The sequence below is a fragment of the Anolis carolinensis genome, chromosome 2 (assembly GCF_035594765.1).
Source record: "Anolis carolinensis isolate JA03-04 chromosome 2, rAnoCar3.1.pri, whole genome shotgun sequence".
NCBI lineage: Eukaryota > Metazoa > Chordata > Lepidosauria > Squamata > Dactyloidae > Anolis > Anolis carolinensis.
The window spans coordinates 109,491,624-109,505,045 of NC_085842.1; the positions used below are offsets into that span (position 1 = coordinate 109,491,624).

A 13,422-nucleotide genomic window follows, 5' to 3' on the forward strand; every position below is an offset into this window, starting at 1 on the left:
CTATTACGGAAGAAAATGCATTTATATACAGGTGTATGTGCATGTGTATGTATGTATGTGTTCATAATATACCAGTATTCTACACATAAACAGCTAATGTGTATCCAATCAAGAATTTTCATGTAACCCTATAACAAAATGAAACCTCAGCCTAGACAATTAACACACACATGCTGAGATAGTCAAGTTACGAAAATCAACACTTTGTCCTAACCAAAGTTTTTCTATATCCAATCAGAGTATTCCATACTTATAATGCATATCTCTTCTGATCTCATGACATACTGACATCAATGTCAACTGTATATTTTTTTAACTTTCATCCAATTAAAAAGCAAATTAAGTACTCCTTCCAGAAGATGTAAAAGCAACACTTGCTGCACGATACCTTAAATCCCTATTTTACTAAGACAGATACTCCACAGGATTGATTGATTGGGGTACATTTCACACCCAGTTCATATAAAACCATGGAAGTCACAAAAAGTTACTTACATGGAAGAAAACTGTCCAATATAAACAGTTAATTCAAACAGGTGCTGGCTTTTATTTAAGGCTTGTAATGCTGAAAAATGCTTCCAAATTCCCAATCAGTAAATTGAGGAACAAAAATAAACCAAAATACAAAAGATTAAAAATAATTTATATTGACAAAAAATATTGTGATATTTTCACTGAAAGGCATTTTAGAGTAAGCATTTTAAAGGAAAGGGTTTGCAGTGGTTCTCAACCTGCAGGTCCCCAGGTGTTTTGGCCTACAACTCCCAGAAATCCCAGCTAGTTTATCAGCTGTTGAGAACTATTGGTTTAGAGAAAGGAGGTGATATCTGTATTACTGTTGCTTGGCAGCTCTCTCCAACATGAAATGTAATGGGACATAAGTAGGATTCCCAGATGATTCTACTGTAGTTTGATCAAAGCCACATCTGGTTTATATATGTGCCTTCAGACAGACTTTGGTAATTCATGGTAAAAAACATTTTTACAAAGATCCCCAAATAAAATATACAGTAACTTTCCACATAAAAACTAACCTGGATGATACAAGCAACAAAGAAGTACATGCAGGCAAATTAGCAAACCGCCAGGAGGAGGACTTCAAATCATCAAGCATTCTGCAGGAGGATGACCACTACTTCCTCTGTACAATGGATGGGAATGTAGCAGACTGATACAAAAAGCATGGATCAATCCAGCCATGCTCTCAATCCCCAGTAGGATTTTGGCAACTTACTACTAGGTGTTATGAACTAGATTTTAAAGCAGAGCTTTCAAAACTGTGTGTTGGCTGCAGTATAAAGATGAGTTTATGTAGAAAAAAAAACAATAAATTATATATAGGTTTTCATGAGATATCTTGAATCCCCATACATTTCGTTATTACAATGTTTATATGATGTCCATATCTCTTATATGGGTTTCAATTAACCTCTGGTTTGCTAGTAAAATTGAATTAGTGTGTCACAAAATGATACATGTCTAAACGTATCACCAACATAAAATGTTTGGAGAGCTCAGTTTTAGAGAATGGAACTGTCAAAACCACCAATGAGTATTCCTTGCCTATGAATATTAATGGGGTCAGCAAAAGTTACCAGGTGACTTGATGGCATTTCTATATACACACAATAACTTTCATGGCCTTATTTACAAAGACATTATATTGGAGGATGCTTTTTAAACTGTATTTCTCCATCCTGGTGCTATTCAAAATTTGGAGTTCAAAGCCCCATAATCTCTGACCACTGAGTTTTGGACTGATGGGTACTGCAGTATTATTTTGAAGACATCACATTAGGAAAGATGCACTCAAAGCACAAGCTCTACCTCCACAATCAATGGCTTGAATTCCATTCATAACCCCCACCAGAGCAGACACACTGATTCATCTCTAGGTCCACTAGGGCAGACAACAGGATTTCAGCAGTAAGAAATTTCTGCATGGGGAGAGGACTGAAGTTGAGAGGGAATCATAACTTCATTGAGTGACAAACAGGAACGCAGTTTCTCAATTCCCTTTAGACATCAGTTCTGATATATTTCACAAGCACGTGTGTATGTGAAGTCACATACACGCATGTAATACTATTTCGAAGGGTAGAGGGCTCAAGAGATTGTTCGGGGTTGAATTCAGATTTAGTCAGACTTGGAGCAAAGCCAATGAAATCAAAACCCATGATATCTGAGTCCCACCGGTCCTAAATGAATTATACGGATCTTGAAATCTGTATTCAGACTATATTTATTCTGTAATACACCTGAAAATGAAGTCCAAATTATGGGACCCAAGCTGTGAGTATGACACTAATTAAAGTAGTTAATTAAAGGCCGGGCTGTGGCACAGGCTGGTTAGCAGCCAGCTGCAACAAATCATTCTGACCAAGACATCATGAGTTCAAGGCCAGCCCGTGCCTGCGTTTGTCTCTGTCTCTGTTCTGTTATGGCATTGAATGTTTGCCTTATGTGTGTGCAATGTGATCCACCCTGAGTCCCCTTCGGGGTTAGAAGGGCGGAATATAAATACTGTAAATTAATTAATTAATTAATCTAAATTAAGGTAAGACTATTCTCTTCAAATAGATATCTAAATGTTCTAACCATATTTTGTTGTCTTTACACATTTCCACAAGAGAACAAAGCCAAAGTGATTGATACTTACAAACGTTTATAAAAGAAACAAAAGTTTTCTAACTAGAAAGCACTAGCAGAATTCAATCATATAGCTATGTTAGTCGGAATCAGTATGTAAAGGGATCTTGTAGCACCTTTGAGGCTGAGAAAAAGAAGTTGACAGCATAACCTTTCGTAGACTCACAAAATCTTATGCTACCAACTTCATTCTCTCAGCCTCGAAGGTGCTACAAGATCCCTTTGCATCCAGAAGCACTCTTGTCTACAGGATTGGTACAATGAGGTATTACAAAAACAGGAGCCTGATACATGCATTTTTTGCAGTCCTCAACACTGAATTCGACACCATCCTGCCAAGGTACCAATTTCTGCACAAACTTTGTTTTAGGGACCATTCCCCTTTCTAGAGGGGACTACAACTCTCAAAACCAAAGTATGCCTTTCATGAACCATGTTCTCAATGTTGAAACCTACACGTCTGCTGGAATACCACCAGCCCCAGTTGCTTCAGGTTGTTCAATGCTCTTCCTTAGAAATTAACACTCCTTTCTAAACCTTTATGAATATTATCCAAATTCTAGCTACAGTTCCACAGTTGTATACAAATACATTATTTCTCCAGGGCACTTCAGTCAATGCATCTTTTTCATACATGAGCAAGTAATCATGACAGTCCTTGAGTATAGCTTCATACCACATAGCAGTTCCCATGCTGACAGGAAGATACTTCATTGAATATAGCTATAGTCACACTTGCTCATTTACTCACTGCATTTGCTATAGTTCAAGTCTTTATTCAAGCACTGTCAACACAATAGGACATGAGAAATTGGAAGGACGTCAAACACTGACATCAATCATTGGGGGAGGAATAAAAAAGGCTCATGCAAGAAATCAATTAGCCAACCATAAAGAAAAAAAGGAATCACCAAAATCAGAGTTGGAAGAGACAATTTATTGCATTTCCAAAATACAGTTGGCTCCTGTATCTTGTTTAAAAATCCAAAAGGGAAAAGTTTTTTAAGGGACACCCTTTGACTATACCATTGTGTATAATGGGACTTGAGCATCCACGGAACCAAAACCCTGTGGAGTTCTAGAACTTCATTCAAGCGCAGGCATGGGCAAACTTTGTCCTCCAGGTGTTTTAAAGTCCAACCCCCCACAATTCCTAACAACCAGGTTTTGTTTTGTTTTTTTGTTTTATCATGTCAGAAGCTAATTGAGTCAAGTCACTTCTGATGTGAGAAAATTGGGCATCCTCAAAGACATTGCCCAAGGGACGCCTGGATGTGTTACCATCCTGCGGGAGGCTTCTCTCATGTCCCCACATGAGAAGCTAGAGCTGACAGATAGGAACTCACCCCATCTTGCAGATTCGAACCACCAACCTTCAGGTCAGCAGTTCAGCCGGCACAAGGGGTTAACCTATTGTGCCACCTATCTAACAGCTGGTAGCCTGTTAAGAATTGAGGGAATTGGAGTCCAAAACACCAGGAGAGCCGAAGTTGCCCCATGCCTGTTCTAGTGGACACCAAAGGCCTGGGCAATTTTAGGAAAGAACTATTGTTATGATTAATTTATATGTTGCTGCTTCTCTCTTAAAGGAGACTCAAAGTGGTGAGGATGCCCTTCCATCCAGACTTCCATTCTTTCCAATGTGATCTAAATTTTCAGATACGCAGGAGTACATAGATAGGGTTAACGATCTGCCTTCCAAAGCTCAGTGTGTTAAATGTGTTGTAAAAGGTTTTGATGGCTGGAATCACTGGGTTGCTGTGAGTTTTCCGGGCTGTGTGGCCATGTTCCAAAAGCAATCTCTCCTGATGTTTCACCCACATCTATGGCACCACATTCACAGGGGTTGTGAGATTTGTTGGAAACTAAGCAAGTATGGTTTATATATTTGTGGAAAATCCAGGGTGGGAGAAATAACTCTTGTCTGTTGGAAGTGTGAATGTTGCAATTAATCACCTTGAATAGAACTGAAAAGCCTTGCAGCTTCAAAACCTGGCTGATTCCTGTCAGGAGAATCCTTTGTTGGGAGGTGTTAGCTGGCCCTGATTGTTTCATGTCTAGAATTCCTGTCTTCTGAATGTTGTTCTCTATTTACTGTCCTGATTTTAGAGTTTTTTTCATACTGGTTGCCAGTTTTTGTTCATTTCTATGGTTTCCTTTTTTCTGTTGAAATTTGTCCACATGCTTGTGGATTTCAATGTGTAGTCTGGCATGGTGGTTGTTAGAGTGGTGCAGCATTTTGCATTCTCAAATAATATGCTGTGTCCAGGTTCGTCCATCAAGTGCTCTGCTATGGCTGACTTCTCTGCTTGCATTAGTCTGCAGTGTCATTCGTGTTCCTTGATTTAATACCAGTATTTTAAAAACTCTAAAATCAGGGCAATAAATAAAGAACAACACTCTGAAAACAGGAAAATTACAGGCATGAAACAATCAGGGTCAGATAACACCTCCCAAAAAAGGATTCCCTCAGGGAGGGATCAGCCAGGCTTCGCCACTGCAAGGCTTTTCAATGCTTACCAAGGTGATTAATTGCAATATTCATACTTCCCACAAACAAGAGTTGTTTCTCCCAAACTGGACTTTCCACAGATATATAAATCCCACTTGCCTAGTTTCCAACACCTCACAGCCTCTGAGGATGCCTGCCATAGATATGGGCGAAACGTCAGAAGAGAATACTTCTGGAACATGGCCAGACAGACTGGAAAACTCACAGCAAGTCAATGTGTTTACTTTGGATGCGGCTTATTTGCATCCCGAGGGGCGAGGAGAAGAGGAGAAGAGAGCCCGGGCACGAAAGGATGGGCGAAGGCCATGGAGGAGGTTCCCAGTCCCAAACTGGCCCCGGGAAACCATATCCGTCTTCCCCCACCGGAAGGACGAGAAGGAGGGAAGAAGGAAGGCAGGCAGGCAGGAGGCGGGCACCTCCTGGGGCGCCCTCCAGCCCAGCTGGGGAAGTGGGCCAAACAAGGGGCCTCTCCCTCCCTGCCTCTCCTCCCTGGGCCGATGGGGCCTACCTCCGTTCAGGCCCGCCCGCCTGCTCACTCACCTCCGCTGGCTGCTGTGCTGCTGCTGCTACGCCCCGACCATTTCCCGGTGGCCGCCACTGAGGGGAAGACGACGACGAGGAGGAAGAAGAGGAGGAGGAAGAAGGGCCGGCGGGCCTCCAGGGCCGATCACCGCGAGTGGGAAGAAGGCGAGGAGGAGGAAGAGGGCCACCAACGGCTGCCCCGCCACGCCATGCCTCAGGCAGGACGCGACGACCCCGAGGGAGAGAAGCCAGGCCTCCTTCCCTTCTCCTCCCTCTCTGTCTGTCTCTCCCTCAGTCGACTCGGATTACCCAGCAGCCCCCGCGCCCAGCACAGCCCCGCCGCCCCGTCCGGCAGCTGAGGGGCGGGGCCAAGCTCCGGCCCACGTGACTCCCCTCCACGGGGAAGTGGACCCGGAAGCTGCGCGGCGCCTCCCTCTCCTCCCCCCCCCCGTCTCTTTCCCTCCCTCCCCCTCCCAGAAAGGAAGCGCGAGGCCCAGGCGTTAGGGTCACGTGGCCAGAGGTGGTCGTCAGAAATCCCAGCCTCGCCTCGCGCCCCCTGCAGGGGAAAGGCGGGATAGCCTTCTGACGTCTCCGCGGAGCGCACAGTCCGCCTGGACCCCCGCATCCACGGGTCCGAGCATCCACGGCTTGGAAATATTTTTTTATAAGATGCTAACCTGGCTTCTTTTTCCTCCCACTCCACCTCCTTCTTCTCTGCCTCTCGCCAAGGATCAAGTCAGAGAACAGCGGTATATGAAAATGTATGTTGAGCACCATCAATTACAATGCCAATTAAAACATCATTCAGTTGGAAGAGACCTCATGGGGCATCAGTCCAACCCCCTGCCAAGAAGCAGGAAAATCACATTCAAAGCACCCCCGACAGATCCAGCCTCTGCTTAAAAAGCCTCCAAAGAAGGAGCCTCCACCACACTCCGGGGCAGAGAGTTCCACTGATGAACAGCTCTCAGTGAGGAAGTTCTTCCTAATGTTCAGGTGGAATCTCATTTCCTGTAGTTTGAAGCCATTGTTCCGCATCCTAGTCTCCAGGGCAGCAGAAAACAAGCTTGCTCCCTCCTCCCTATGACTTCCCCTCACATATTTATACATGGCCATCATCATGTCTCCTCTCAGCCTTCCCTTCTGCAGCCTCACCATGCCCAGCTTTTTAAGCCGCTCCTCATAGGGCTTGTTCTCCAGACCCTTGATCATTTCAGTCACCCTCGTCTTGACACATTCCCATTCCAGCTTGTCAACATCCCTTCAATTGTAATGCCCAGAATTGGACTCAGTATTCCAGGTGTGGTCTGATCAAGGTAGAATAGAGGGGTAGCATGACTTAGACACTATGCTCCTATTGATGCAGGCCAAAATCCCATTGGCTTTTTAAGCTGACGCATGACATCATTGGCTCATGTTTAACTTGTTGTCCACAAGGATTCCAAGGTCTTTTTCACATGTACTGCTGTTGAGCCAGGCATCCCCCATTCTGTATCTTTGCATTTCATTTTTTCTGCCTAAGTGGAGTATTTTGCATTTGTCTCTGCAGTCCCGGTAGGCTGTTAGGAATTGTGGGAGATGAAGTCCAAAACACCTGGAGGGAGGGCTGAAGTTTGCCCATGCCTTGTTTATAAGAGCAATGCATTTAACCAAGTCAGTAATCAATTAAAATTCATAAATGAAAAAGCCCTCTAAGTGACTGGAGAAAACATTCCACAGACGGCTTGAGCGTACGGGGCAAATTATATATGAGGTTATATTATTTTGCCATTTTATACAAGGGATGTCATCTTACTGTACCATATATACGATATATAGGCATGCTTGCACACACAAGGGGAATCTCTCACAGGCTTTTCCTGGCAAGATTTACCTGAGGCTGCGGGAACGCCACTTTTCCAAAGTCATCAACACCCGGTGGGTCTATCTCATGCAAGAACTGATTCAGAAGAGGTTTGCTATTGCTTTCTCCTTGGGCCAAGAACGTGTGGACCCTTCCATTTCACACAATGATAGCAGCCCTACAGCCCTACATTAGCCCTGCCTGCATCTTATGGGCTCTTGAGGTCTGCAGTTTGCTCAGGCCCTAGAGCTCTCCAGCACAGGATTCTAAATGCCTCTCCCAGGAACATAAACTTCAAAATCCCATAAGATGTTGTTCAGGCAGATAAATTGGAATTATAGGACTATAAATATGCAGTGCAAAGGGGCCCTGCGAGGTGCCCAAAGCCACCCAGTGAATTTCAATGGCTAAACTGAAATGGAAACCATGGCAGAAGTCCTAATCTAGCACCCAAATTGCTACCTCTTTCTGAGTGGACTGTACAAAGTAGCTTTTGGCATGTAACATACACTGAAGTATCCACGTATTCAGAGCCTTGATGGCTTTCAATATTTGAGTCTACCTTCACTCAAGACAGGCATCAGAGTGGGCAATGGACTAACAACATCCATACCAGTGGTTCTCAACCTGTGGGTCCCCAGGTGTTTTGGCCTACAACTCCCAGAAATCCCAGCCAGTTTACCAGCTGTTAATGGAAGGCCAAAACATCTGGGGACCCACAGGTTGAGAAACACTGCTTCAATCCCACTTTCAAATGATCAGACCTCACTGCATGTAAGATAGGGTATCCAACCAAGAATACGTTGCCCTTAAAAATCATGGCCACTTCACCCCCGAGGCATATGTGACACAACACTGGGTGTCCTGATGAACATAACAGAAAGAAAATAAAACCGTGACAATCCATCCAGATTTCAAGACAGATCAGCATGAAGTTAATTGAATACTACAGTTATCATTTACATTTTATCACAGTTAACCAGGCATTTGCCAGCAGCATCTTCAGGTCCAGAGGGAATGTAGCTGAAGTTAGAGGTGGAGACTGGATCTACACTGCCACTTAAAGTTCACATTATCTGCTTTGAACTGGATTGCATGTAGACATAATCCAGTTCAAAGCAGATGTGGATTGTCTGCTTTGATAATCTGGATTATATGGCAGTGTAGATCCAGACATAAGAAGAGCAAAAGAAGAAATGGGCACAGAAGAGACTCCAACTCTATCTGAAGCCACTTTGGAGCCATCACTTTGGAGGTAACTTCCAGCTTTTAATTGGAACTAACACCTATATTGAAAGAAAGAAAGAAAGAAAGAAAGAAAGAAAGAAAGAAAGAAAGAAAGAAAGAAAGGGCTCTATCGTTAGCAACACGCCTGTATTTTATAGCTACAAAATATTAAAATTTCTATAAAAGAAAATATTATATATCAGATTTATCCCACTTTTGCATGTGGCAGAAAGGCTCAGAAATGCAGCATGTTCCCAAATTTGGTAAACTTCAGATGAAGGTCCCTGGGATTTTATTGGTGTTTTGTGGTATTTTCATTTACTTAAAGTTCTATGAATATATATGGAAGGAGTACAGCTTAAACCAGTGGTTTTCAAATGCTGGTCTTCCAGATGATTTCATATCACAAATTCTGTGGCATTAATCATGCAAGCTGGAACTGAATCCAAGGCATCTGGAGATGAAGGTTTGAGAAACATTGGTTTAAGTGATCTAACAGAGAGCCAAACTCAGCTGCCTCTATATTAGCAATGCCTAAAGGTGCTTACAGAAGTACAAGTCAGGCCTCTACATCTGGATGTAAATAGTATCTCCTTTTGTTTCCTTATATCTCCAGTTGGAAGGATCTACCAGAAGAATCCCTCTTTTCAGCTAATTTGTAGCCACTTAGAAGGCCAGCTACTGGCAGCAATCAGCCACTCTCTCTAATAAAAGGAAACGATACTTGGCAACTGTGCCAGGATTTCTGATGCCATCTCTGATAATATTTTGAATCAGTGAGAATATCCAACCTCAGTGTTTGTTTACATCAGTTGGTAAAAGGGTCTATTTTAAAATGCAACCATCTGCATGTTTGTGTTTTTTATTTCTGGGAATTCTGACATCATACTTGACATCTAGCGTACTTTGTACCCAATACTAGCAATATGAAAGACAGTACATGTACCCTGCTTAAAATGAGACAGGCAGGAAGAATACACCCTCTTCCATTTGTAGACCTTTTCAGGCTTTGCCCCACTCCCAGTCCTTTTTTGAGAAAGGAAGAGGGCAGTTTAAATATCATAAAAGGAGAGAACACATGCAAATATTGGGGCGTTGTGTGGTTTCTGGCATGCAAATATTCATCAACCATATATCCCTAGCAGAAGTCACTGACAAGCTACACAAATATTTTGCATGACACTGAGTAACAACCTGAAGAACCAATCTAAGCAAGCAGCCCTTTAAGAGCAAAACATAGTATGTGTTGCTTTGCATTCTTTCCAGAGAGATTTTAGGGGCAGCTTTTCAGCCAGTTTCCTTGAAAAGGAACGTGGTGTTTTCTACAATAACTGCCTGCAAACCCACAAACTATGGGAAGGGATGACTGGCCTATAGAAAACACACCTCTTTTGAAATCTGCAGGCCAACTGCAGGATATTTTACATTTTCCTTGTGGACACAAGGCATAACTTTCCTTTCTTTAAATCACCTCAAAGAATTCATTATACTGTAGTCTCACTTATCCAACATAAACGGGCCGGCAGAACGTTGGATAAGTGAATATGTTGGATAATAAGGAAAGATTAAGTAAAAGTCTATTAAACATCAAAATAGGTTATGATTTTACAAATTAAGCACCAAAACATCATGTTATGCAACAAATTTGACAGAAAAAGTAGTTCATTACACATTAATGCTATGTAGTAATTACTGTATTTACGAATTTAGCACCAAAATATCACGATATATTGAAAACATTGACTACAAAAATGCGTTGGATAATCCAGAACGTTGGATAAGTGAGACTCTACTGTATTTCCAAAGCCCAGCAAAGATAGCTATTGTACTGTAAGACCTTCATTCATAAATGATGTTCTAATGACAACATATCGTTTTTTGTTTCTTATTTAAGGTTGCTATTGACTGGCCAGGAAATGAGTGTTTTTAACTGTAGCAAAAGTAGATCCTCTCTGATTTATCATTAGGAATAAGAAATTAATTGTTAAAGGTGGGGGCTGTGCCACATAGAAAACAACCGGTATTGTAATACTTATGTTTCAGATTTTGTGGAAGGAAAAAAATCTGTCAAAAGATCATGCCATGCACCGAATTTAAGAGTCAAGAAAATCCTTTCATATGGCAGAATTTTGTGTTTTATCAGACAATAAGATGACACACTGAAGTACAAAGAAGAGGAGTCTTATTATATTTCATAGCAGTATTTTCTCTCTTTCTCTCCACTCCTGCGTACAAGACCTCATTCTTTGTTACTGGTGGCAAAGCAGATCAGGGACACAACCCCCAAAACGTAACAGGACACTGCATTCTGTCAACATCTGTGCACACTATGTGCTAATCCCAGTTGCCCAAGGTTAGATGAGGACATTAATTGGCCTTGACAGTCACAGACAAGTCCATCAGCTCATGAGTTGCTTTCATTTCTTTCCCTTTGATGTTATGGTTTGTTCTTTCTCCTGTCCTGTAATTAATTATTGAAACTAAGTTGGATTATTTGCATGATAGATTTCCGATTCTTAGACAGAAAAAAGCATCTGAAAAATATAAAAAGGGTATATTTTAAAGTTTTAATCATGCTGTAATGAATTACTGCATCAAGAGACAGGACATTGATAGCCTTGGAAGGAGTTTAGCACCCACTGTTCACAGACATTTGACATCTTTTATGCTTCTGCTTGAAAATATGCAAGTCTTTTACAAAAACAGCCATGTACTTGAGAAACTGCCTTCTTAGATACTCATTCAGTCTTTTGAGGTCACCTAGAAATACCCTTTTGGTAGAGCAACCTGATGTTTGCTCAGTTGTGTATCTTGATATATGAGAAGAATGGGAATCCTGTAGCCATGCAAACTGATTGAATCACAGGTCCCAGCACCCCTAGCCATTCCATCACCAGCAGTACTCTAATTTTTCTGACATGGTTTATATTTTTACATCAATAAATGGCATCATATTATTCCTAACAGGTCTTAGTCCTCATTCTTTCCACAACAGAGGTCATTGCATTGTAACTCAAACAGCTCTTCCATTTGTGAAATAATTTGGAGCCCTGGTGGAGTAGACCAAAATATATATCTAAACTAGCACTCTCTTTCACACAGTGGTCAATTATTCTATATACCCTACTAGCTGTGCCCGGCCATGCGTTGCTGTGGCTTATGAGAATCATTTGTTGGCCAGGTGGAATAGCAGTGAATAGCCTTGCAGCCTCAAAGCCTGGCTGTTTTCTTCTTATGCGAATCCTTGTTTGGTGAGCTGGAATACAATGGAACGAGGCTTTCTGCTTGGAGGACTGGGTACTTGCATTCTAGGAAAATAAATTTTTAAGCTGCTAGAATTGCACTGAATAGCCTCGCTGATGCAAAGCCTGGCCGCTTTCTACATAGGGGCATCCTTCCTTGGGCAGGTTGAATGGGATGGAGTAGCTTCAAAACCTGAGGTTTTTCTATCTAGGGGAAACCTTAGTTGGCCAGGCTGAACAGCACTGAATAGCCTTGCTGCTTGCAAGCCTGGCCGCTTTCTACCTTGTGGAATTCTTGGTTGGCCAGGTTGAATAGCAATTAATAGTCTCGATGCGGCAAGTAGGAATGCTGCAATTAGTCACCTTAATTAGCATTTAATGGCCTTGCAGCTTCAAAGCCTGGCTGCTTCCTGCCTGGGCTAATCCTTTGTTGGGAGGTGTTAGCTGGCCCTGGTTGTTTCCTTTTTGGAATTCCCATTTTCAGAGTGTTGTTCTTTATTTACTGTCCTGATTTTAGAGATTATATTGCTCTGTATTATTATACCACAGCAATTATTATATATTATATTTATAATTTTATATTACCTCCTTAGAACTGGATTATATGAGGCCCCTTCTACACAGCTGTATAAAATCCACACTGAACTGGATTATATGGCAGTGTGGACTCAAGGTAATCCAGTTCAAAGCAGATACTGTGGATTATCATGCCTTGGCATTCTGGGTTATATAGGTGTGTGGAAGGGCCTTGAGTCTACACTGCCATATAATCCAGTTCAAATCAGATAATCTGTATTTTATAGGCAATGTGGAAGAGGCCTGAGTGAAGAGGCCCTGGGCGCCATTCTGGCTGAGCGGGTTGCTAGGAGACGAAGTGGGTGGAGCCTACCCTTCTAACTGGCAGCAAGGGGAAAAAAAGTTCTTCCTCTTCCTCTAATTTGGACTTTATTTTCCTAGGGATTTTTTTGGTTTGAAAGACAGACTGGATGACTATGTCTTTTGTGGCCAAATTTGGTGTGATTTGGTTCAGTGGTTTTGTTGTTTACTCCATAGTAAAACGGCACATTACATTTTTATATATATAGATGTATAAGTCTAAAATTTTAGTTTTAAAAAAATCAACCTTAAAAACCTGGGTTGACATATCTGGTCAATTTGAGTACTATGTCCTAACTCTTTTTTTTTAAAGGAACAATCCCCTTCACTGCATAGAGTAGCAAAAGGCAAGAGCTTAGTCCATTCAAGAACATTAAAATCCATCATTTTGACCACCAAAGTTGCCTTCGACTTATACATGAAATTGACTTATACACGAGTATACACAGTAAGTGCCTTTGAGAAACATCAAGACAACACTGACAACAACTTATTTCCAACGGCATACAGCTTCTGTATCAGACAGTCAGAACACGCAGCCATACAGAAAC

At 42.0% G+C, this 13,422-nt stretch overlaps 1 protein-coding gene across 2 annotated transcripts in view; it reads right to left on the reverse strand.

Annotated features, from left to right (window-relative positions):
- aff4 (ALF transcription elongation factor 4) overlaps window positions 1-6,050 on the reverse strand; it is an 80,983-nt gene extending 74,933 nt beyond the window's left edge. For both annotated transcript variants that reach the window (XM_062970390.1, XM_003217383.4), the window contains exon 1: window positions 5,702-6,050. The gene's annotated coding sequence lies outside the window, so the exon portion shown is untranslated. The remainder of the gene's footprint in view (window positions 1-5,701) is intronic.
- Between the last annotated feature and the right edge of the window lie 7,372 nt (window positions 6,051-13,422).